We start from the raw sequence: 23,217 nt of genomic DNA on the forward strand, positions 1-23,217 counted from the left end.
TTCTTCTTCTTCCCCCTGCCTTTCTCTTCTTCTTCCCTTTCTGTTTCTTTCTGATACCATGACACCGTATGATGTGAGATATCCTTTGGATCATTTGGGATCCACCATCTCAGCTGTGTGCCCTCCAGGCTCCTTGTGCACCCACACCCTCCTCACCAGGGGCATAGGGGATGGTGAGGAGCAGAAAAGGCCTTGGCTGTGTGTGAGCACTGCTCAGCAATAACAAAAACACCCTTGTATTATCAGCTCTGTTTAGAGCACAAATCCAAAACACAGCCCCATAGCAGTTGCTCTGAAAAAAATTAACTATACCTCTGCCAAAAGCATCAAAACCTGTAAATAGAGCCTATACAGATATAATCCTGAGCAACAGTCTGCACTGGTACTGAGACACTATCTGGTTCTGACTGTCGCACTTGTTTCTTCTGCAACCATCAGATAGCCAAGTTTTCCCTGTTAGGGCCTGCACAGAACTGGGGGGACAGTTCCTGCCCTGATATGCATTATTGTAATGACTTTGAAGGTAATTGAACCATGACACTTTCTCTGCCATTTCCCTCCCCTGTCTACCATGAGGATGACCCAATTCACCCTCACTTTCTAATATCCATGGAGCTTTCTAGAGACATTAAAGTCCTAGCTCAGAATATTCTGACTTTTTTAAAACAAAAGCCTACAGCCCTTCCTGCCTGGTCTCACAAACAACTTCCTTTGCATGATCTGATTCCTTTCAATTAAACCAGTTTTGTTACCAGGAACTTGTCTTCAACTGCATTTATTTTCCAGTCATTTCTGCAATCTTTCTGCTCTGATTTTTCAGTTACCTGTTGGTATAATTTAAGATGAGGAATTCATTTCACTCTTTCAAACAAACCCAGTTACTGTTCCTGTTAAGAAAATGACAGGACTCTCAATTAAGGATTTGCTTGATACACTGACTTCTGTCAAGGTGGATTATATCTGTTTCTGGATTGTCATATATTTTAGTGATATTACTGAATTTCATGGTCTGAATAGATGCTACACTTTTCACTCCTCATATAACCTAAAAAGTTACTCGGTAGGTTATTTTTGCTATTTAAGATCATAGCTTTCTGTTTTCTTGACCTCTTTCTCTCTATTTTAGTGCTTAGTCTTTAAAATATTGCCTACAGTTTGCATGACCTTTTTCAAACCTCTCCAACACATTTGTTATGCAATAGGAGACATGTCTGCGATAAAAATTACAGACATGATGATATGAATGTTTCAATCTTTTTATGTCTTTGAAGGCATCTTTTTTTATTTATTGAGAAAAAAGCACATTTCGTAAACAAGATCTTTCTCATGTAAATACCGAAGTCTTAGTCAATTTGCACAATACAGCAAATTATTTTTTCTTGAAATAGATGTGTTTTAGGTGTTTGAGATATTTTCCATACTTATATAGCTGAAGTCAAACCTATTTTCCCATCAGTGCTAGATATGCAAAGAATGCTAGATAAGTTTCAGCCATGTTAAGACAAGACAAAAATATAACTATCACTGTATTAAAGAGTTTTTTTTTGTAGATTTTATATTTTTAACATCTCTAAAATTATACAAAATTAAAGTTTTATAAATCTATGGACATTCTGGACCAGATTTGGTACAACTTTCTTCTGGATGGTTAGTGCAACTCACTGCTCTCAAATCCTAAGTTTCATATCCCTAGAAACTGCACTGCTGATTTGCCTGAGTTTTTATTACCAGACTTTGGCATGGAAGTATAAGCATAGCATAACAGGACAGGGCCTCCCTTAGGCAAGTAGGTCACTTCTGGAAGCTGATTTCCATAAATTAAGCAGTAGAGAAGTACAGCCTGCACCAGGACAGTGGCTACTGGAAGTTCTCAGTTCTGAGCTTGCAGTTCTGGACGTGAGCCTCTCCACAGCCTGCAGCCACATGGGTGTGGGGAAGGGAAGGGCACTGGCCTTCACCTTTTGTCCCCTGCTCTCCACGCTTCAAATTGCTCAGCAATATGGGCTGCTCAGCCCACACTGAGCACCTTCTGCTCTGGGTGAGCTGTGGCCAGCTCTCAGAGGTGTGCAGTGGCATGTGTCAGATGATGAATCAGTGCTGGGTTCACAGATGTGTTAGGCACTGTGGTATAAGGGCTCCCCGTGTGTTAGTGTTTCTTCATGTATGAGTCATCTCCTGGAGGGGCTTGGGATTAGAAATAGTCTGCACAAGTAGTAAAGAATATTGTTAGTAACTACCTTCTAGAAATGGTTGTCTTATTTGTTTCGCTTTGCAGATTCACTGCTTTTTTTCCTAAAAGATAATTTTAAGTCTTGCTAAATTATCCTAGATGACTATTCATCTTCTTAAGTTGGGGCAAAATGAACGGAGTTAAAACGGACAAGGTTTGGTTGCAGGAAATGCCAAGGACTGGGGATGGCAGGCGCTATGGGTATTTCTATTTCTTTGCAGTATGCCACAGATGAGTGTGGGATGTTGTGCCATCAACTACCGAATTTGGGCCTTACAGAAAAAGTTGTTTGGAAGAGGAGACAGCAAGGAAGACCACTGGTTCTAAGTAGTGACTAGTGATTCTGTCTCTCATGTTAGTCTAACTGTTCAGGTCAACTGTTTTTCTGCAGTGGAGATATAGAACAGGGATTTTGGAAATGAAAAAGATTTATTCTTTGGGTTTTACTCAAGAGGAAAAAAGTCAGCTGGGATTTAATAAGACTTGCCTGGTTCATTTTGGTTTTTTTTTTTTGTTTGTTTGTTTTTTTTTTGTTTTTTTTTTCCCCAAAGAAATTCACCATGGAATCCTTGATATGATTTATTTGTACATTAAGTATCTGATTCTACATTTGATTTTCAGAGGTGACATTCATTCCACCTAACTCTAAGTATTTACACTCTAGGTGTCTGTTAAAGCAAGTTACCTCAGACTCCACAGTAAATGGAGAGAAGCAAATACTTTCAGGACAAGATTCATCTGTCCTATTTAAGATGTCTGTTTTAAGATCAGATTAATAGCAGCCTATTCACCCGATAGCACTTTATCTCCACATTGTATGTATATGGACTCAAGAGTGTTTCCAAGATCCATTTAGGCAGCTGAGTTTTGCTCTTTTTGAGCCAAAAAAACCACACAAGATATGCTTGGGCTTCTAAAGTACATGGAAGTATTTTGGTAGAATTATAGCCAAGTAATATAAATCTCTTTCTGGGATTTTGGTGAATGATAAGTAAATGTTTTTTCCATCAGCTACTCTGCACAAGAACTGATAAGGTATCAAGTATACAGGCAAGTCTTAATTAACCAGGATAACTGATGAGCTTGATAACATTCACAAAATGAGCTCCTATTTGGGCAAATGGAAATAATGAAATCTAATTCCCCATGAATTGTGTTCATTGTCTGACTTTTCATCCCATCTAACAGCCCATACAGTGGCAATGTTGTTGCTACCCTGCAACTGTGTGAGCATTGCTCAGCTAATACCCGTGTGCCATCTGGGCACTTAGATGCTGCCAGCTCCGGTGTCACGCCCTGATTCTGCCTAAGTGGAGTCACTATTGTGCATTTCCCTACTATTTTCTGATTTTCACAAACTATCTCTAGTAATTTTTATTCCCTTTTAAATTGGGTCTTGAGTTCACAGTTAGTTTCAAACTGCCAAATCAATGGACAATCTGATTGCACAAGTCAGGTCTTCTTAAAATTCCATGCCAAAAGTACAAATAAGGAATATGTAAATGCAAATATGTAGTGAAATGGCAATTGCAGACTCTAATATTAATGATGCTTTGGAAAATGAAGGTGAAAGTCCTTAAATTCATATTTATTCGTGGTAAATCTTTGTAACATAAGTAGGCAACTAAGCATGGGGTCAGTCTGTACAGAACTTCCTTGGGTCAGTCTGCAGCATAACAAACTTTCAGGTGGAAAAATGCTAGATTTAGTAAGTGAGAATCCAGTGTTTGAAGTGTTATTATGGACACTCATTGCCAGAGGAGGCTGAATGGAACACAGTGTTGATAGCAGGCATGGAAAGCACAGCTGGGAGGGGACTCGGGGAGCAGCTGGTGCCAGGCGAGCAGCGGGTGAGCAGACACAGAGCTGCCCGTGGCAGGGACCTTGCTGCTGGCAGCCTCCACTTGGGAACACTTTCAGTGTCACTCCCACCTGCCTCTGCACTGGAGTTACTTCAGCAGGCAGTGGAGCTTCTGTCCACGGAACCCAACTTTATGCTGCTGTTCTTTGCTTTTTATATCTTTTTGCATAATAAATTGTAGCTGAGTGGATACCTGGTCTTTTTTAACACAAAGAGTTTGGCAGATCCTCAGGTGGATAAACAGGCTTAATAGTGTAAAAACCAAGTTAGATCCATTTAAGATGGCCAAGCCTGGTTCCCACACTGTAATTCATGGTTCTTCTAGATGTCTGTACTTACAGACATTTTGCTCAGGCTCTGAGCTGGTCATTTTTGAGCAAGTTTCAAGCCAAAAAACCTTACAACCATATTTAATGTGATACAGTTTGGAGCTTAAAAAGCCCTGCTGGGGACTGAGTTGAAGCCCAGCACTGTGCTAATGACAACTTACATGATTATCATGTGGAAGTTGGCTCAGGCATAATCATCAAAACCTGGCAAAATTCTTTACAGAAACCCTCAGTACCAATAATCTCATGTTGTATTTTACCTGCAGCTTGTGAGAAGGAAGAGCAGGCTGAGACATTAAGCTAACTAATAAGGCTTGCAGAAGAACAGTATTCAGAAAACATCATTAAAGCAGATGATAATTGTGAACAACACCTCTTCAAATATGATCTTTGAGACTGAATAGAGTGACACTTAAAATGCACTTTTAAAAGTGGGCTCTGTATCCAACTGCCTAAAAGAAATCTCATGAGTACTTCTACAGCTCTAATCATGATGCTGTGCTTTTCAGGCCTTTTTTTGCTGATCCTGGCTTAAAAGGTCAGACATGTAACATTCATTACTTTGACCTAGCAGCATCAGGCATTTGTAGCAGTTAACTCTGTAGCTATTGTTCTCTAAACACTTGGAGTGAAAGGTAGAAGCTTCAAAGTCCTGACTCTTGAGTTTTCTCATGTTTCAACAAAAAGATTCTTCTATTGAAAATGACACAAACTATGTCTTGAGTCTATCAATAAGTCTCTGATGTAGGGTGGGAATAGAAAAACAGGAACTGGCTGCCAGAAGCAATTCTTACACAACTAGAATACACAAGTGCATATTGAAGCACAGGATTTGGGATTTTGGATGGTTCTCTTTTATTTTTTTAATATTTATTTATCTAATAATATCTCTCTTTAAGGCTTAATGAAGTGCTTCTAACCTGTAAGGCTTCAGGCTGAATATAAATTCACATTAGACATTTTAGTTTTGTCTCCATAGAAACTAAATGTTCACATGTGTTAAGTTATTTTTGTCTTTGGAGTATTTATGTGCCTCAGAATTTGGACATGCACTCAGAGGGAAATCTATTATCTCAATAAAATTGTGTTGTCTTGTGGACTATCAGCAGGTGAATGAAATGTATTTGAATGACTGGTATGGCAAAATAAACTTTGGAAAGAGAGAAATTCAGAACTCAGTATTGAAAATAAACTAACCTTAATGTTCCATTAACTTGTAAAATCTGTAAAGTGAAATATATCCAATTTAGAATGTCCAGAATCATCACTTTTTTGTGGTTGTGTCTTTGAAATCTAATTGAGGAAAGGAAGTCCATTGAAGGATTGTTGTCAATATGACTGGGTAAAATTTAATCTCAATTGATACTTTTTTCCTCAGGAGAGAGATTTTACTTTCTCAGAATCAAGGAAAAACACCACTGCAGCTGAATTAACGTTCACATTATTTAACTTCTTAATATAGAGTTTTACTGCAGATAAACTGTCATCCAAAGTAGGAGAGCTCAGAGAATGAAGAGCTTCAGCTCAATAGTAGAGAGCTTCAGTTGCAGCACTTCAGAGTGGCTGTTTTCAAAGTTATTACTTAGAAGAAGAGTTGGTGTTTATATTTACTGGTTTTATCTGGATATAGGTAATGTCTGAAATTCAATTGTTGGGTGCTGTTACTGTACTGGATCAGTACATACTGGTATTTTAAGAGTCATCATTTCCTAGAAGGTACTGACACTCCCTCTCTTAAAATAAATATAATTTTATTACATGAAGGATAATTAGAATGAGTTATAGTAAAAATACAGCAATATCAATGAAATCAAAGACAACATGAAGCCACATTCTTTGTGTCATATAATAGCTTGCATTCATTTGTTGTCTTCTGTTGTAGGTCAGAAACACAAAAGAAAGCAAAAGAAATCCTCAGGAAATGCAGGAAAGATGATAGCCAGAACATAGTGACAGACAGGAGGAAACCCATGCAGAGACAGAATATTTCAACACAGAGCAGAGAACAAGCTTGGTATTTATAAAGATGCTGTCACACAAACACAAGCACTCATTACATCTTCATAGCAAAGAACTTCACTGCCTCCAAGAAACAGCAGAGTCTTAAATGTCTCTTCAGAGGCTTCAGGTTAACTAAAGAATTGCAACACATTTCATCTGGAGGTAATAAAAATCCATGGGATGGTAAAAAGCAGTTTTAAGAAAAACATGGTAAGCAGAGTGTCATGGAGAGGTATACTGGAAAAGAGGTCAATTAGCGGTGGAAAGGAGTACAGTAAACTTATGTGTTCCAGTGCACTCAGGGATTTGCCCCTTAATTGCATGGTAGTGTCAAAAAATGCCATTTTATAGGCTAAGTTCAATTCTATGAGGTTATATTTTCTTAGGGTATACAAAGCAATTTTTTTAAGGCAAGTAAATCTGTGTTATCAAATGAACAGAAGGCAATCTATTTATTAAACACACTGAGCAAAGAGCATATGCTACGGATGGTGTGCTATGTCTATGCAGAAGGTAGTCACTAAATCATATAAAACAGATGCAAGCATTCTTTCTTTTAGCTAGAAAATATCTGCCTTATGAGTATGCTGTACATTCATTGTTGCAGTGTCAGTCTTGCAAAATTATTTCTTGCTTTTAGAATGACAAATACGCTGTCCCAATTTTATGAAGGGAAAATTGAACAGGATACGATGCTACACAAGAATATGCAAGTATGACTCTATTCACTCATAAAAGATGAAGACAGGTTGATGTAGTATGCAACAGAGCCAATACTTTTCCAATCAGTGTAAATGCATAGTATTCCATATTTTTATGAGCATGTTGTTAAAATTTAGAATCACAAAATAATAAAAAATTTAAGGGAGCTCTGCGTAACATCTGGTCCAGGTTGCACTCAAATCAATACCAACCTGGAGTGTCTCAGGACTTTGTAGAGTCAAGTTTGAACATCTCCAGGGTTGGAGATATCTGCAGTCTTACTAGAATAACTGGTCCAATATTTGAAAGCCTTCAAGGGTGCCCCATTAAGTCATATTCAACTCTATCCACCAGGAATTCCAAGTCCTTTTCTGCAAAGCTGCCTTGGAATCAATTGACCATCAGCCTCAGCTGAGGCAAGAGGCTATTACATGCCAGGCGCAGGGCTTGACATTTCTTTGCATCCAAGTTTATTATCAGCCTGTTTCTCTGCCAGGTTCTTGTGAGTCACAGTAATAAAAGGCATTGTACTGACCTTTCCCCTAAACTGATGCTGCTGACAGGGGACCTCCTCCTGCTGCTGACTGTCACCTCCTCCAGAAAGTACTGAAGTTGTTAAGAAACTGACCCCAGTTTTAAGGTGTGGAGATGCCACTAGTATCCAACCATTGGCCAATTTTTTTGTCAGTGATCACAATGCTGCAAACCCAGCTGTCCAACTGATTTTGCCTTCACCATAAGAATAGGTGACCTATCCAAACCCATACCTAAGGATTTATTAATGGGTATTAATTATACTAATGATACATGTGATAATAATGTGTAATAATTAATGAATATTAATGCATTGTATTTGTGTTACTGTTGCTGCAAACAGTATGCTTCCAGTACACGATTAGTATTTAGTTGGTACACTAGGATATTTCTGGCTTTGCAGCTGTTTCCACCTCAATCAAAGTCTTTGGAATTGATATTTCAGATACTATCTTATGCTGCATTTGAGTTCTGTTCCAGATGGTCTGATAAATTATTCTTTCTAGAAGCAACATTATAATATGGCTATATTCCTATATCTGATCCCAAGAAAGCTGAAATGAATGAAAATAGTCCCATCAATGTTTCTAGGTTTTATACGGGACTCAGCGAACTCCCAAGTTGATGTGAAATAAATGCATTTGCATTATGGAGGCACTGGGGCACCAGCAAAGAGTGTTAGGGAAGCATCGTAAATATGAATAACTGTAGTTTAAGCCTCAACCTGTAACGTTTTATTCTATTTACAAGAGATCACTACAAATGTTTATGATATTACTTGTTACATAGAGAATTCAGATGGGAGTGAGGCAGAAATGTTTTAGGCCAGGATTCCAAGCAAGATTTTGGAAGTACATGGAATATTTAAAATATACATTATAAAAAGTACCACAGCAGATTTAGATCTTTATTCTGAAACCTGCACTCTCTTAGTGCAGAGTACATATTAGTAGTGAGATATTATAGTGAAAAACACCAAAGTACAAACGCATGCACAAAATGATGGTGTGTGCTGAAAAATCTTCAAAACCAACAATTTCACAATAAATTTACCTGTTTTGGGAAATGATTTTTCCTTTCCCATCAAACTGGAAACTTGCTCACAGCAAATTTCAGCCTTCTGTGATGATCTCGCATACAGAATCTTTAAAAACCTTGTTAGCTGCATTGCAATAAAAGATGTGTTCTTGTATGCGTTCACCTAGAAATTTGAAGGTTTTCAAGTAATATGGAATTAGAGATGGTTCTGGTTTCAAAGGTAGTTTTTAAAAGTACTAAAATGCTTTAACCACCCTAGTATAAAAGAGATTTAAAAATAAAAACCTGGAAATTTTCATCAGGTCTATTATTTGCTTAGGCTTTTTTTCTTACTTTTTTACTTTTCACTGTCTTTTGTAAATATTTCCATTAATAATGAGACTTCTGGCACTCTTTGTACAGGAAGATGAAGCACCCAAGTGAAAAGTGAAAAGAGTAATTTCTACACTGTGCTGTTTGATGTACCAATTGAGGGAATTTAGGATCATGTGCATGCAGCAGTGTCTAGCAGTGAGGACTGTCATGAGCTGATTTCGAGGGTACTCTGTGGCCATGAGAAGGGGCTGCCTCCATCCCTCCTCCCAGATACCAGTCAGAAAAAGCACGCTGAACCACAATATTGCAAAACACCCAAGGAATAGAACTGGTACCATTACCTGCCCAAAGCTGCCAGTTTGTCTCTTGTTGCAGCTATTTCTTTTGTTTAGAAATAGAAATAGCATTTCTGCTGCTGCTGATAATATGTTTAGATTGCAGTAGCTCCACATGGCACTGGAAGAGAGCCACTTCATATTCCATGTGTGAAAAAGTAAGGGGGGGGGAAAAAATCACTTTTTTAGTCTAATGGCTTCTATAGATTGAACTAGGCCCAATTTGAAAATTTCTCTTTCATGAACATGAAATATGTAACTTTCATGTCCACTGTCTTTTCTGTTTTACAAAGGTATATTAAAAAATTACATTGTACACGAGTCTTTTAGGATATTGATTAAACTTTTATGTGTAAGTAATACCTCCGTAAACCTATCATCTTGAGATTAAAGCTGTTTGTGTTACTGAGGTAGTGGGAAGTGTATTCTCACACAGCTTTTGAAGTTCTTATTCATGAGTGATCAGTGACTTTGAATACTGCAGTAGAGAACAAAGTGTGACTTATTTGTGTTTTGTAGTTCTTAATATGCTTTATACATGTATTATTAAAAATAAGATAGGGAAAAATGAATATTTGTTTTAGGCAGTGCAATTCTTTGCCTTAGACTATCACAAATGTTTTATTTTTTTTAATTTCCCATTTTCTTGAAGTCTGAATGTAAATTGAAGATATGTTATTAAAAAGAGTTCATACAACATCTGATCCTGAATTATGAACATCTCTTAAAACTGAATAGTTGCAATTACACAGAGTTAAATGGAGAATCATATACGAAGCCAGAAAAGTAAGATTTTGCAAATCTTGTTTAGTTAGAATCTTAACAAATAACTTTTCTTCTTTACTAAATTTCTTTCTCTTTCAAGCTGCAAAAAATTCCAAGTTTTTCCTGAATTCTTGTTATTTGTTTCTGTATTGCACTTTGAATCTCAGCTGTTCTCCAGAAATGCCAGAGGTTCCCCACTACCTGGGCTTTATTTTGGCATGCCTTTGAGTAGGGACTAGAATAAGATCTGTGTGTTTGATTAAGACCAATGTGTGGGTTTTCCATTTACTTCTGTGGAAGAGAGTTTATTGTTCATCTTTTTGAGGGTTTTGTGTAGCATATACAGCATGGCCCTGATCTCAAGTCACAAGAATAATTTTCAATAATCTCGTTATTTTTTGCTGACACTTTCTATTCACTTTCTAAGGAAGTATAATGCTATTAAATTGAAATCCATGGAGAATATAAATGCATATGTGGAATCTAGATATTTTTTTGAATTGCAGTAGCAATCATAACAGGGACAAGTCCTCCTCCTCCTTCTTCATCTATTTTATTTTACTTGTTTAAAATAAATCCTAAGAAATCATATATACAATACAGTAAAAAAAAATCTCAGGATGAACCCAGATTTTGGAACATGGCCATGCCAAAACCTCTGCCTCTCCACCTTTTAACTAGTTACTTAATTTCTTAGCATTGTCTGGTTTGGGATGACAGACAGCTTTTAATTGATGTCAACATAGTACTTGTTCTTGTCTTTTCATTTCCCCACCAGTTTTTGATCTGACAGCTTATCAAATGCCTGGGTGAAATACAGACAGATTGCTTTCATCACCTTTCTATCATTTATTTCCTTGGTCACCCTTTCAAAGAACTCACTCAGAGTTGTTTGGCAAATAAATATTTGTTGGAGTTTGTGATTTTTTTCCCTTTTTTCATCCTCTGAAAAGGATGTTTTCCTTAATGACTAATGCAAGTGTTTTGCCCAGAGGATAGGCTGGTCTCTAAGGAGTTGCATTTTTCACTCCTGTTCATTTCTTGAATAGTATGGCTGATGTATTTAACCCTTTTCAAGTAGCTGGTCTTTAATAGCACAGACTACAGCAAGACAGTCTGTTTCTGAAAGTCCTGGAGGATGCCACTCTGGTATCTTGGATAAGAAAAAAAGGATGCCAAAAGTTAAAAAATAAATATTTTCAAGTGTAGTGATGATTTTTTTTTAAGCTGACCTGCTATGTCAGCTTACAGAGGGGAAGCCTAGAAATCCCCTGTTTACAATTTCAACCAGTTAACTGTGTTTTGCAGCAGGTTGCACACACTGCTGGGCTCTGGATGCATAGCAGAGAGAAATCAAATGTTAGGATCTGCTCCTGGAAGGTTGAAGTAAATAATGAACACTGAAGCTAGGGCTGTTTCATGGGGTAGTAGTTTCTACCATCAATATCCTGAATGCCACACAGTCTAGGGACAGGCTCTCCAATGCCAGTCCCTGGCATATGTGAGTCAGCTCCACACTTGGTGGGTGCTACCTTGCAGTTCTCTGTGCCTGCCTGGAGGCTTGTGTTGGGGAATTCCGAGTGGGAATGGGAAGAATGTATGATGCTGCTCCCAGCTGCTGAGGGATAGGATTCTGGCCAGGGGCATGAGAGGTCTTTGTGCTGCACCCCATGCTGCCAATGTGTGCTATCGTGAGTGACACTGAAACATCAAGCCCTTATGGAAATTCAGACTGATATAAGCTGCCTGGCCTATGATTTTTAGATGGTGGTAGAGCCTAGGGAGGATTCAGAAGCCTAGTCCTGCAGCGGTAGTATGTCAAAAACCTTGCCATATTGTTGTAAGGGGCATTTCCTCACCAGCAAAGAAGCTACCAGTGAAAAGTAGAAGATGCTGAATTGTAGACCTCTCTTAGCAGCGGATTTTACCAATGTCCGTATTTAAGGTTGCCTGAATGCCACATCTAACTTCTAAAGTTTAGGTCACACCAGGAACACACAGTATGGCAAATAATTTATATGTGTTGAGTGAATTTTTTCTTTCTCTTTGCAGTCTCCTGTATCTTTACAACAGACATTTTGTTGACTAGCTCTTTCAGGGACCTTTCTCTGGCATATGCTTACTTCAGTCCTGTAAGTCTCCCATGCAAATTTTTGGAAAGTTCAGTGTTAACTTTCCGAGTACTGAATTACTGGCCTGCTCTTCCATGCAAGGACAACAGGCCATATGACCTCTTAGGTGAGAATGAAAGCTTGATATTACTTCTTTGACATAATGAAACTACATAGATTGTGCTAATGAAAGATATTAGTTTGAAATTAGTTCTGTAATACTGCTCAAGTGTGTGGACCATTAAATAACTCTCATAGTGCAAAGTCACCAATTTATTAATTTCCATCCTTTTATAACTATGGATCTTTCTATCCTTATTTTAATCTTATTTTTAATCTATTTATCCTTATTTTATCCTTTGGTTATTCCTCTATTTCATCTTGTAGAGAACAAAATTTAATATTGCTCCTTAGATTTGAATTTAAATATGGATATGAACTGGCTTAATTAATCATCTGTGCATATGAATAACTATATAATACCTACCAAACCAATTAAAAGATAACTAGCACTGTCAAAGCAACTGGCGGTACATAATGGGATGTGAGTTAGAAGAAAGACAGTGTTCATCCTGCAGAGATTCTATGTCTGTATCCCCAGGCAGCAGGGAATGTACAGAACACTGGAAAAGGTGCAGCCTTTGAGTCTGTCAAATGACATAAGCAGAATTTTAAGATCTCCGATTACACCTAGTATGTTATATTCCTGTAAATGATTTAACTTATTTTTATGAAGGAATAGATTTAGAAAAGCTGTAATTTTTTCTATATAATGTAACAATTATAATGTCCAGCCAGAACAAGGCTTGCCTCCCTTGTCCATGTCCTCAGCTCACTCAAAATCAATAGAATTTTTTTTAATTACCTTGTCTTTCTATATTTTTTATTTAGTGACAGTGGTACAAATACAGACTAGATCTTCCGATAGTTTTTAGTTCCAAACAATGACTATTGTAAAACCTTCAAAACTTGGGGATAGGGAGTGAATGACAGACAAAAAGATTCTTTATCCAGGACATGATTTGCACCTAGTAATTGCACACTGCTTTGGCATCACTAGATATAGTGAAGCTAAAAAAAGAATGTGACAGCTCTCCCGTGTCACTTTAGCATGGCTAGATTTACTGTAATACTGAAGGATAAATTTCAGTGGCTAATTAATTTTAAATATTCCTGTAAAAGTTAAGCCTTTTTCATGGAAGCAGAAGGATTCTGCATGATTCCAGTTGCTCTATAAATAAATAAAAATGAATAGAAGACCATGTTATACTCACTCTTGAATGTCGTATTGAAATTGCATATTTTACAGCACTGGCATCAAGTGTCTTTGTATCAGGTTAAAAAAAAAAAAGTCATTTAATTCAGCTAGGTGTTAATTCTGCTTCAGTGGACAATTCAGACATGAGTCTCCAGGGAAATCCAATCTCAAACAGGAAACAAAATCAGCTGCTAATGAGGCTCAGCTTTTTACCATGCTTTTCCAAAGATAGGTTATATTTGAACACAGCCCCAGGTTTGTGGCATCCTCTGTGCTGGCAAGCCATGCAGATTTTACATACTGCAGCATGCTGCCATTCAGAAATAAATAAAATAAATAAAGTGCAAACTCAAGCTTCTCTCCATGGCAACCGCTGCATCACTTGAGCCTCGTGCCACTTCCTGAACAACTGCGCATAGGAAAATTAGCCAGCAGCCAGCATGGGGGAAAACAATAGAGACAGAAACATAAAATCTGCCCAGGCTGTCAGGCACAGTCCTCCTATAGATTGTTTAGGGCTGCCTTTTTATCTTTATGTCCATACATTCTGTGGTATAGTCCAGTTTATCCTCACTCTGGCACAGGTACAGAAGACTGGGTGGCTGATGAGAGAGCTAAAGCTGGGATGATGCAGAATCTTCTTCTCACACGGGCCTCATGCAGCAGCCTTGCCCCTTGGCAGGTCTGGTGGGCAGGAGGCAGGGCAGGAGGAAGGCAGACTGCCCCTGGGCCTTTCCAGAACCACCAACATCAGGTCACTGCAGTGATTCTTCCCAAACAGGTGCAGAGCTGCACTTGGAACCAAGCCCCAACAGCCAGGCAGTAAAGCAGATTGTGGCAACAAGTAACCCTAATCCCTGAACTGTATATGGCCCTGCAACAGTTGTCAGTTTTACCTAGCCTTTTTCACTGAGCCCATGTTAGTAAGTAAAATGAGCCACAGTAAGTGGCTAAACTGTCCTCTCTCAGGGCAGTCTACTGTCGTTCCAAATGTCCTAGAGAAAGAGCCCTAGGACATGGCCATGTGCTGCCTGGGAGGGAGCCCGGGTCGGAAGGTTTCCCAGCCCCACCTGTATGCTACCTGTCAAAGCCGGTGGAGGAAATTGGAGCAGTATTTACACGCCTGCCCCAATCCACTTTATGAATTTCCAGATAAAAATGTTTGAAACAGGTAGGCATCAGGATGGCATAAATAGGCAATGCTCTTTTCACAGTTTTGCACTTAGAGCAGAGTCATTCAAGCGGAGATGGGCAGAGCAAGCTGCTGGAAGGGCCAGACGTGCTTTGCATTCAACACACTGATGTGGCTAGGAAGAGATTGGCAGTCATCTATCAAACTTCTTGTGTCACTGCAGAGATGGGATTCTTACAGTGTTCCTGATATTCTTCCTGCTTAATGAAGTTCATAATGGAATTAAATACAGTTGTGCCTAATGCAGGATCAAAGAACAAAGTTCATGACCCTCTACTATATGAAGGCACTCCATATCTAATGTGTTTCTCTGTTGCAGCAGTCTACATTCCCCTCAATATTAATTTTTTGGTACTTGGTACCATATGAGAGGTGGAAACCCTATATTCAGACATTATAAGTGTACACCAAGCAAGTATTCATAAGTGTATTGAGTATTTTGCATTTATCTATATATATATGCACTCTTCTTTAGCCATTTTCCAAACCTAATAATAATATTATTTTCATAAGTAATTGTGATAAATCCATTTTTTATTATATATGTTAACCCCATGTTATACTTACATTTTGTTGCACTTTGCAAATTTGCTGCTTAGAGAATGGCTCACTTACCAGCACTGTGAAAAATGGCAACTAATGCTGAATCAAGAGATGTGTGACTATTGAAAGAATTTATGCAGGGATGAGTAAAACCCCCAAATCTTTCCTTTTTGATAGAAATAAATTGACTACAAAAGTCTTTGCAGAATACTTTCTTAGATTAACAGGTCAATTTGCCAAGCAAATGTCCTAGTCACTGGATCAGAGAAACACACTCTTCAGGGGTCACTGAATGCTTAATTATTTAAACAAGATGGAACAGCTGAAACTGGAGAAAAAAAATAGTATTAGCCTTGTGGTGAGGGTACTTACCTGTCATTGAGAGATGTGGAGTCAAGTCCCTTCATCAAGGCATGCAGTGTGTAGGCACCACACAGGACAGCTGACCATTTGTCTTCTGGCTGTTCTTGAGTAGCAGTGCTTACACCTTCCTCATGAATTTTTTTTAATTTGATTTTTGCCCCAGTGAATATTAAGACCCAATATTCATTTTATTTATGAATAAAAAGAGGTTGGCTAACTAGACATCCTGATTAATTTTCAGAAACAATTTTAGTTGTTTTTCTTTCCTACAGAAAATGCAAAATTTGGTGAATTTAGTCAATTGAATTTGTTAATGGAGTGTAAATATGTGTGTGTATCATTGGGACAATGGGAGGTCAAAAAGTGAAAAAAGGATATCATGAGGAAAGTAGTGAGAAATATCACTTTACTGATGCTACTGTCCAGCATCTGCTTTGGAATTTTTTTCTTTTTCCAATTTAAAGGAAGATCCTCATAGCTGCAAATTCTCTGTTTGCCCATTTTCTACTGGCAAATATTGAACAGCATTTCTCTACTACCATGCCTTGTGTGGGAGATGCTCTCTGCTACACTTAGAGTCAGTCAAGGCCTCTTTTTTTGTTGGACTCCTGCAGACCTAGGTAAAGTGGCAGCCTGCTTGGAAAAGCAGAGGAAACAGCTGAAGGCAGCATTTGAGTGCCTTCCCATTACCACTGAGAGCTATTCAAACAAGTATTTTCCTTGTTTCAGGTCATAGCTGCATAGTACTTTTGTATATGTAATCAAAGACATATGTTATCCTTAATGCAGACATTTTAGAAAGTTGTGCCATTTCAGACTTATTTAGGCTGTACATTTTACAGGCTGGCTGTGACAACTCTGTGCTATAACATAATTCTTGAAAGTTTTCCTAACAATTTATTGGGAGGGAACAGAAAATAGATAACACATCATTAGGGTGGAGCTTTTGAAATGCATGTAATGGCAGGCTCAAGGTGTGGAAATTTCTCGTTTTATTAGTGTGAGTATGATATGAAATTTACTGACTTCAGAAAAATCTGTACTTTTATGCCTAAAGGTAGATTTGCGCCTTCAAGACATAGTTTATGCATGTTGTCCTTTTATGTTCCTGGAAATGGCTGTAATGGCTGTTTCACAGAATTGTATACAAAAGCTCAAAATCACTTCAAAGCACAATTACTCTTTGAAGTAGTCAGCAAAGAATGGTCAGCTTATCAAAATTTGAAGTGACATATTAAAGTAGCCATTTGGATACTGTATCCAGATAAGAAACTTTCAGAAAGAGACTTCCTTTGTCTGTCTATACGAATCTAATATCTGCAAATCACAGATTAGGATATTACACATCCTAAGCCACCTTTAAAGCAGTTTTGTAAGTACTGGTTACAGACCAGGCAATGGAGACTACAGATATGTGTGACTTACTCAGCACACCTGTTTATTTGTACCCCGTGCTCAGTGTTTTGCAGCAGCAGCAAAACATCTGGAAACGCCAACTTGGAAGAGCCATTGCTGACTGTAATAAAATTAGAAACCTGGTGTGAAGCTGATGGAGTCAACTGCTGGTTCTAGGTCTAAACCACTATTTCCTGGACAGAGACAAGATTGTTCTATCCTGCTCCAGGGCAAATGAAAGCTACTTGGATGTGGCTACCATCAGGGATGCTGACCCTAAGCTAATACACCCTCCCTCACCAGAACTTATTGGCTCAGACTCATCACCATGTTAATTGCTTTTCAAATCCTGCAAACAAAAGATATGCAGAATGAACAAGTGAACACATGTCTTCTTATAAATAACTATTCAGACATTGAATAAGCCAAATTGTCTGGTGGAAATAAAAGTGAGACACAGACAGTCCTATAGCCCAACTGTTTACTCTGGTTTTCCTATAGAAGCCTGAACACTGTGTATCTCAGATGGGATGTGAAAGGAATACCAAATTACATTAGCTGACTTTTCTTCTGGTTCTTTTTCATCTCAGTGGAAAGCATCCCAAATCTCAGGTTTCCACTTGGCATAAAAGAGCAAGAGTAAATCCTTTTGTGTGATTTGTCTGTTGGAACAGTGGAATAATTAGAGACTGTTTATCAGTCTATGAAGACAAACTGACTCATTGCTTCTGTCTTTAATGGTTCTTCTGTGTTCATAGCTTATCTGAATTGTGCATTAACCAGGGGTTCAGGAGATCTATTTATTGCTGTAGCCTGTGGCATGACTTCTAGCAACTTGATTGTTCAACAACAACTACCAACTATTTGAAAATTTGAGATATACTGATGAGGAGAAGTACATATTAGAGAAAGGTATTATTATAATAATTGTTTACTTCTTGGTTAACTGAACAATTATTGATGGGTAATATTTAGTGCATTTAAGTATTAATACAGGAAATTTTATAGATACCTTGAGAGGGCTGCTCAGTGTAGAAAATCAAAAATTGAGTTTGAGGGAATACATTAGAAAAAATTCCTACTTTGCAGTTCCCAATGGAATTTAGGTACTTTCTACTACCTTCCTAGGACAGTATGTTTCAGATGAAAAAAATTACTGAAAAATGTTCAATTCTGAGGGAAAATTAGAGCTAGTAACATAGTGCATATCTGAGATCTAAACCTTTGGACTCAGAAATACGGTTAGATCTTGGCTTAGATAGATAGGTGGTACTTATATCTGTATGTACTCAGAGCAAATTGGAGAATCTAGATTTCTTTATAGGGATCTATAGATCAATATCTACAGAACAAGTTCTGTAAGTCTGAAATAAGAATTCTTTGCCAAAAGGATTGCTTAAATTTCACTATGTCACATCAGTCACATCTATACTAGTGCCAAAACAAGGATTTGAACCCGATTTCTTTTCAGAACATATTCAATTATGACCAAACATGAACTTCACAAGAGTCACACAAGTGTATGTACAACTGTGCACAGAGATGGAGCAGATAGTAATTAATGGCTACAAATAAGGAGACTATCACACAGAAAGTTTCTGAGACCCTTTTCATCTTAAGAGCTTTCAATCTTACATTTCTATTAGGGAAAAAAAAAAGGCAAGAAGGAAAACCAGAAGAAAGAATTGGAGGATGCATTTTTGTACATTATGTGATGTAGTACAGATTCCCTTTACCTCCAATGCTAATGCTTTTCACAAATCAACACATTTTTTGCTGAAAAGTAAAAAAATAAAATCTCATAAATGAAGATTGGGAGGAGAGACAGAAAACTGCTTCATTTCTTTCGCAATAGTTGGCAACAGCTGTAGCACAGCTGAGTTCTTATAAGTGTAGTGGGGAAAAGCTACACCATTAATGGTAATTTATCTTATGTTGTTCTCCAGGCTCTATTATCTAAGTGCTTTGTGCCAAATGTAATAAAATGGCCAGATTTCTCATTATAGAAAGCATAAATTGCTGAAGGCAAATATATTATGAAGGAAACTGTCAATATGATAATTGTGCACTCCTGTCACTGAATTGCAGAAAATATATATTTATATGACTATACTAACCCTCTAGACCATTTACTGGTAGAATAACTGGAAGAGTGTGCACTGAGGATGTTTTATTCTTTTTGTCATTTTTATTGTTAGATAGCCTATAGAGATTACACGTTACAATATATTTAAAAAGCATTATAAATAGGTCAAGATGCCACTAAGTGCCCACTTGCAGTCAGACACTTGTAATAACATCATTTTAGAAATTATAAAATTATTTGAGCAATAAATTAACTAGTAATTCAAGAGAGATGAAAGTCAGTGGATGTAAGTTGGGTCTTTGTTAAAAATATGAAGTCAGCTGGTTTTACTGATGAAATACATGCTTCTCATATATAATTGTTTTGAATGTTTCTACTGATAGTAATCAAAGAAATATTGGCTAAGGTAATTTTAGTTTAATAGGATAAGTAGCTAGTTCTTACACATTTAATTCAAAATATTATTTATTATGAAAATAATTGATATTTTAAAAACAGCTCTTGTATGCTGTTAATAAATTTAGTTTTGGTATCTTCAACAGGAATAATTTTTAACTATAAGAGTTGAAACATTGTCAACCAATCTACCTTTTCCCGTTTTTAGGGTTGTTTATGAAAACCATGATGCAATTTTCATGTATTAAATAAAATGGTGTATCAGAAATAAAATTTGCCCAAATGGGAAGTCTTGGGAATATGTGGATAGGATGGAAAGGTGGAAAGTGGAAACAGAGAGGAGGAAAGGGAAGAGCTCCAAGTTCTTCTTGGCCACTTGCCAGTGAATGAGTTCTGTGTTACTCAAGTTACCTTCCTAGTGACCAGGAATGAATTTGGGATGGAAGGGCTGAAAAAGAGAAACCAGACTTTCCATCCTCAGCAAAAGGGAGAGAGGAGCTTCCCAGCTCTCTGTGGATGCTCCATCTACCTGCATGCTAGAAGCTCCTTTTCTTGGATGTCAAGAGGATCTGGAATATGCTCCAGCCCCAGTGTTAAAAGAGACACAACTCGGCTGACCTATGCACCCCAAGCTGCCAGGCCTCAAAGTTAGCCAAGATACTAGAACAGAGAAGGGATAAGATTTAATGTACAAATTAAAAACATGGTTTCTTCAGCTATCATTCAGTTCTTTAGCTTCACTTACAGTTTTGAAATCAATAAAATTACTCTGTTTTTCTCGTGTCCTTATGTTTAGAATGACCTTAGGTAATGCTGGCAAGCATTAGAACAGAACTCAGTTCAGAAATAAGGTGTCAAATTATGTACCTACAGAAAAAGATGGCTAGATGTCTAAGTTCCCATGACAGTCATTAAAGATCTCATCAGTGGGGCCTCAGCTCACCATCCAAAGTCCACTGTCTATATTTAATAAATCTTTGAGTATGTGACAGCTCAGATGCTTAGCACATATGTGGACACCTTCATTAATATGTAGCTATGATGGGTGAATTAAATCTCACCTATAATACCTTAATAAAAGCATAAAATATTATATCCAGATGTTTAGGATTTTTTGACCTTGATATTACATGGTGAGATGGCTGTAAAAGCTGTTTTGCTGTTAACATTTCTGCATGGGCTAGGTGTTGTATCTACATCTATGTAGAAACACACCCTGGAATAGTGCCAGGCAAGGAAACCATGTGGCATGATCTGAACTACCTTTTGTCAGTAAATCTGTCAGCCTCCAAAACATACGTTTGTACATGGATGTGAACATGAAAAGTGTCTGTTGGAAATGGCAGGGATCTCTTCATCTCCCTGCAATGTTCTGATCTCACACCACTGCTGAAACTGTGGGGTTTTATGCTGGGTGGCACAAGCTAAAAACATACAGAGCAATCTAAGAATTTATCCACATCTGACTACAAACCAGAGCCTGGGGACATTCCTGAGCATTGTTTAATTTATTAGTGTACTTATAGCTTGTAAGTAGTACTTCTCATCTGTATAACTTGCATGCTTTTCCTTTGATTCCAGCATGATCCAGCTGGACTGAAAGAGTGTTACAGTGCTGTGAATAAAATATAGCAGTTTGGTTACAGATGAAGGAAAAAATCCACAAACACCAATCCAAGAAATCAAGAAATATTGCTTTGTTACAGCTTCCTTCCACAGCTTATGATAACTCAGTTATTGGTACAGCAATACAACATTTCCTGGGATTTTCTAGTAATGAACACAAACAAGTAGCACGGGAAGGTAAATGGTGCCATGGAAACAGAATTTAGATACTGTCTTGAGCAGGATGGTAGTGTAGTGTAGGACTAACAAAAGAATGTATAATGATTATGTTAAATATGGTCTAAATGTGAGTGAATCTTACATGCAGATAGAAGATAACAATACATTTATGTTTGGTTATTTTCCACCCCACCCCAAAAAGAATCTATCTTGCAGGACTGTGAAATCTGAGATTTTGATTCTATAATGCCATGGCTACTAACTTTTAAAGGCAACAGATTTATTTTTGTACTTTATTTGAATGCATTCACAACTCATATTCCTTTTTCTTGTTTTTACTGTAGAAATAATGCAGTTAGTTTTAAGTGTGTTGGAAATCTCTCTCATCATCAACTCAGTGCAAACTTAAATTATAACAGTGGATAAAAGAAAAAATGAAACTCAAATGGTATTATGCAGATATCCCAGTCCAAGGAAAACCTCTCTAGATTTGGTAGTAAAATATGGATTAGGCAAATGGCTATGTTTTTCTTTAATTCTTGTCTTAAACATTCTCTTGAAATTATTTTGAATTAATTTAAAAGCAGATTGATTTCCTTTTTACATTATTTTTTTTGCCTTGCACATTGCCTTTTTCTTCAAGTATTGCTGAAGTGTTGTACCTGCCACCAGATTTTGGCATCTGTGTGCTGAATCTAGCCTTTACGTTGTGCAATGCCTATTATCTCTTTCTACTTTGAAATTATCCATCCAGTTATTCTGATCTCTAAATAGCAATACATTGATGAAATAAAATTCTGTATTAGAAGTAATTTAACAGGATTTATGTTTCTGTCCCTAGTTGTTTTGAATGAGCTGTCACAGTGTGCTGGGATGCCTAGAATGTGTGCTTCAGGAGCTGGGACATAAAAATTAAGCCAGTTTGGAACTAGAAGTTGCTTGGTGTTATAGTTTCTAACCATTATATTTTTAATCATTATATTTATGAGACTGCAAGCTGGAGAGGAGCAAACAGAGACCAGGGGATGTGTAAAGAAAATGAAATGTCCCAGTTTGTGGGAGCAGCTGATACCATGGTCCCACACAGACAACAAGCAGCTGCAGTGAACAGGTGGATGGACACACAGCCCTTCCATGAGCGTTGCCCATTCCACTCCATCTCAGCACTGCTTTCAGTGCAAGCCACTTTGGCACAGGAAGACCTGAATAAACTCAGAATTAAAACTCGTGAGCTGTCTTTGAAGAGTACAGCTGTATTTCACATTACAGAGATTGAATAGCTGAGGCAGAAAGACTGCCTCTTGCCCAAGGTTTCAACACAAACCAGCAGCAAAACCAAAAAATTCGGACTCACAAGTTCCTTAGTCACAGCTTTCTCCCATTTGCCCAGATGCTGCCACTTCAACCATTCTTTTATCAGTTTTTGGGTTTTTGTTGCTGTTTTTTTTCCAGAAAGTTAACTGTAATTGTGAATTTTAATTCATCTTTGAAAGGCCATTTGAAAGGCCAGGGCATGAGAGCCTCAACACGCACTGGAAAGCATAGCCAATGATACTAACTTGTCTCTTAAAAATTGAAAATAGGATATTGAATTCTGTTTTGTGTATGAAATGAAATATTTATCACAAGAAATTTAGGGAAAAGGATTTGAAAGGTCAAATTTTCCATTATAGTCTAGCAGCAGAAAGGACAGCACAGACCTTCAGAGAAAAGCTAAGGTAAAAATATCACTTTATTCTTAACCTTGACATGCAGACACTTCATTTAATTCAGCAAAGTGCATTCTGTTGCTGCTTAACCCTTTATCCCCTTGACATTCACCTAAAAGAGCAATGCTTCACAATTTCTATGTATTGTTTTTCCTTTCATTAATTCTTCCACACATCAGATGTCCTCTTTCTGAATGCTCAAAAGCTGTTCTGTGAAAGTAAAATCTTTAAAAAGGGATTTGTGTAGCTTTTTCTACTCTGATTATTTG

The 23,217-nt window shown here is 37.5% G+C and overlaps 1 protein-coding gene and 1 long non-coding RNA gene across 29 annotated transcripts in view; both read left to right on the forward strand.

Annotated features, from left to right (window-relative positions):
- DLGAP2 (DLG associated protein 2) overlaps positions 1 to 23,217 on the forward strand; it is a 459,301-nt gene that overhangs the window by 315,975 nt on the left and 120,109 nt on the right. The window lies entirely within an intron of this gene.
- Positions 6,443 to 10,047, forward strand: LOC135296131 (uncharacterized). Its single transcript, XR_010358172.1, has 2 exons — positions 6,443 to 6,631; positions 9,098 to 10,047. It is a non-coding gene; the product is annotated as an uncharacterized LOC135296131 (long non-coding RNA).

The sequence above is a fragment of the Passer domesticus genome, chromosome 3, assembly GCF_036417665.1.
Source record: "Passer domesticus isolate bPasDom1 chromosome 3, bPasDom1.hap1, whole genome shotgun sequence".
Classification (NCBI taxonomy): domain Eukaryota; kingdom Metazoa; phylum Chordata; class Aves; order Passeriformes; family Passeridae; genus Passer; species Passer domesticus.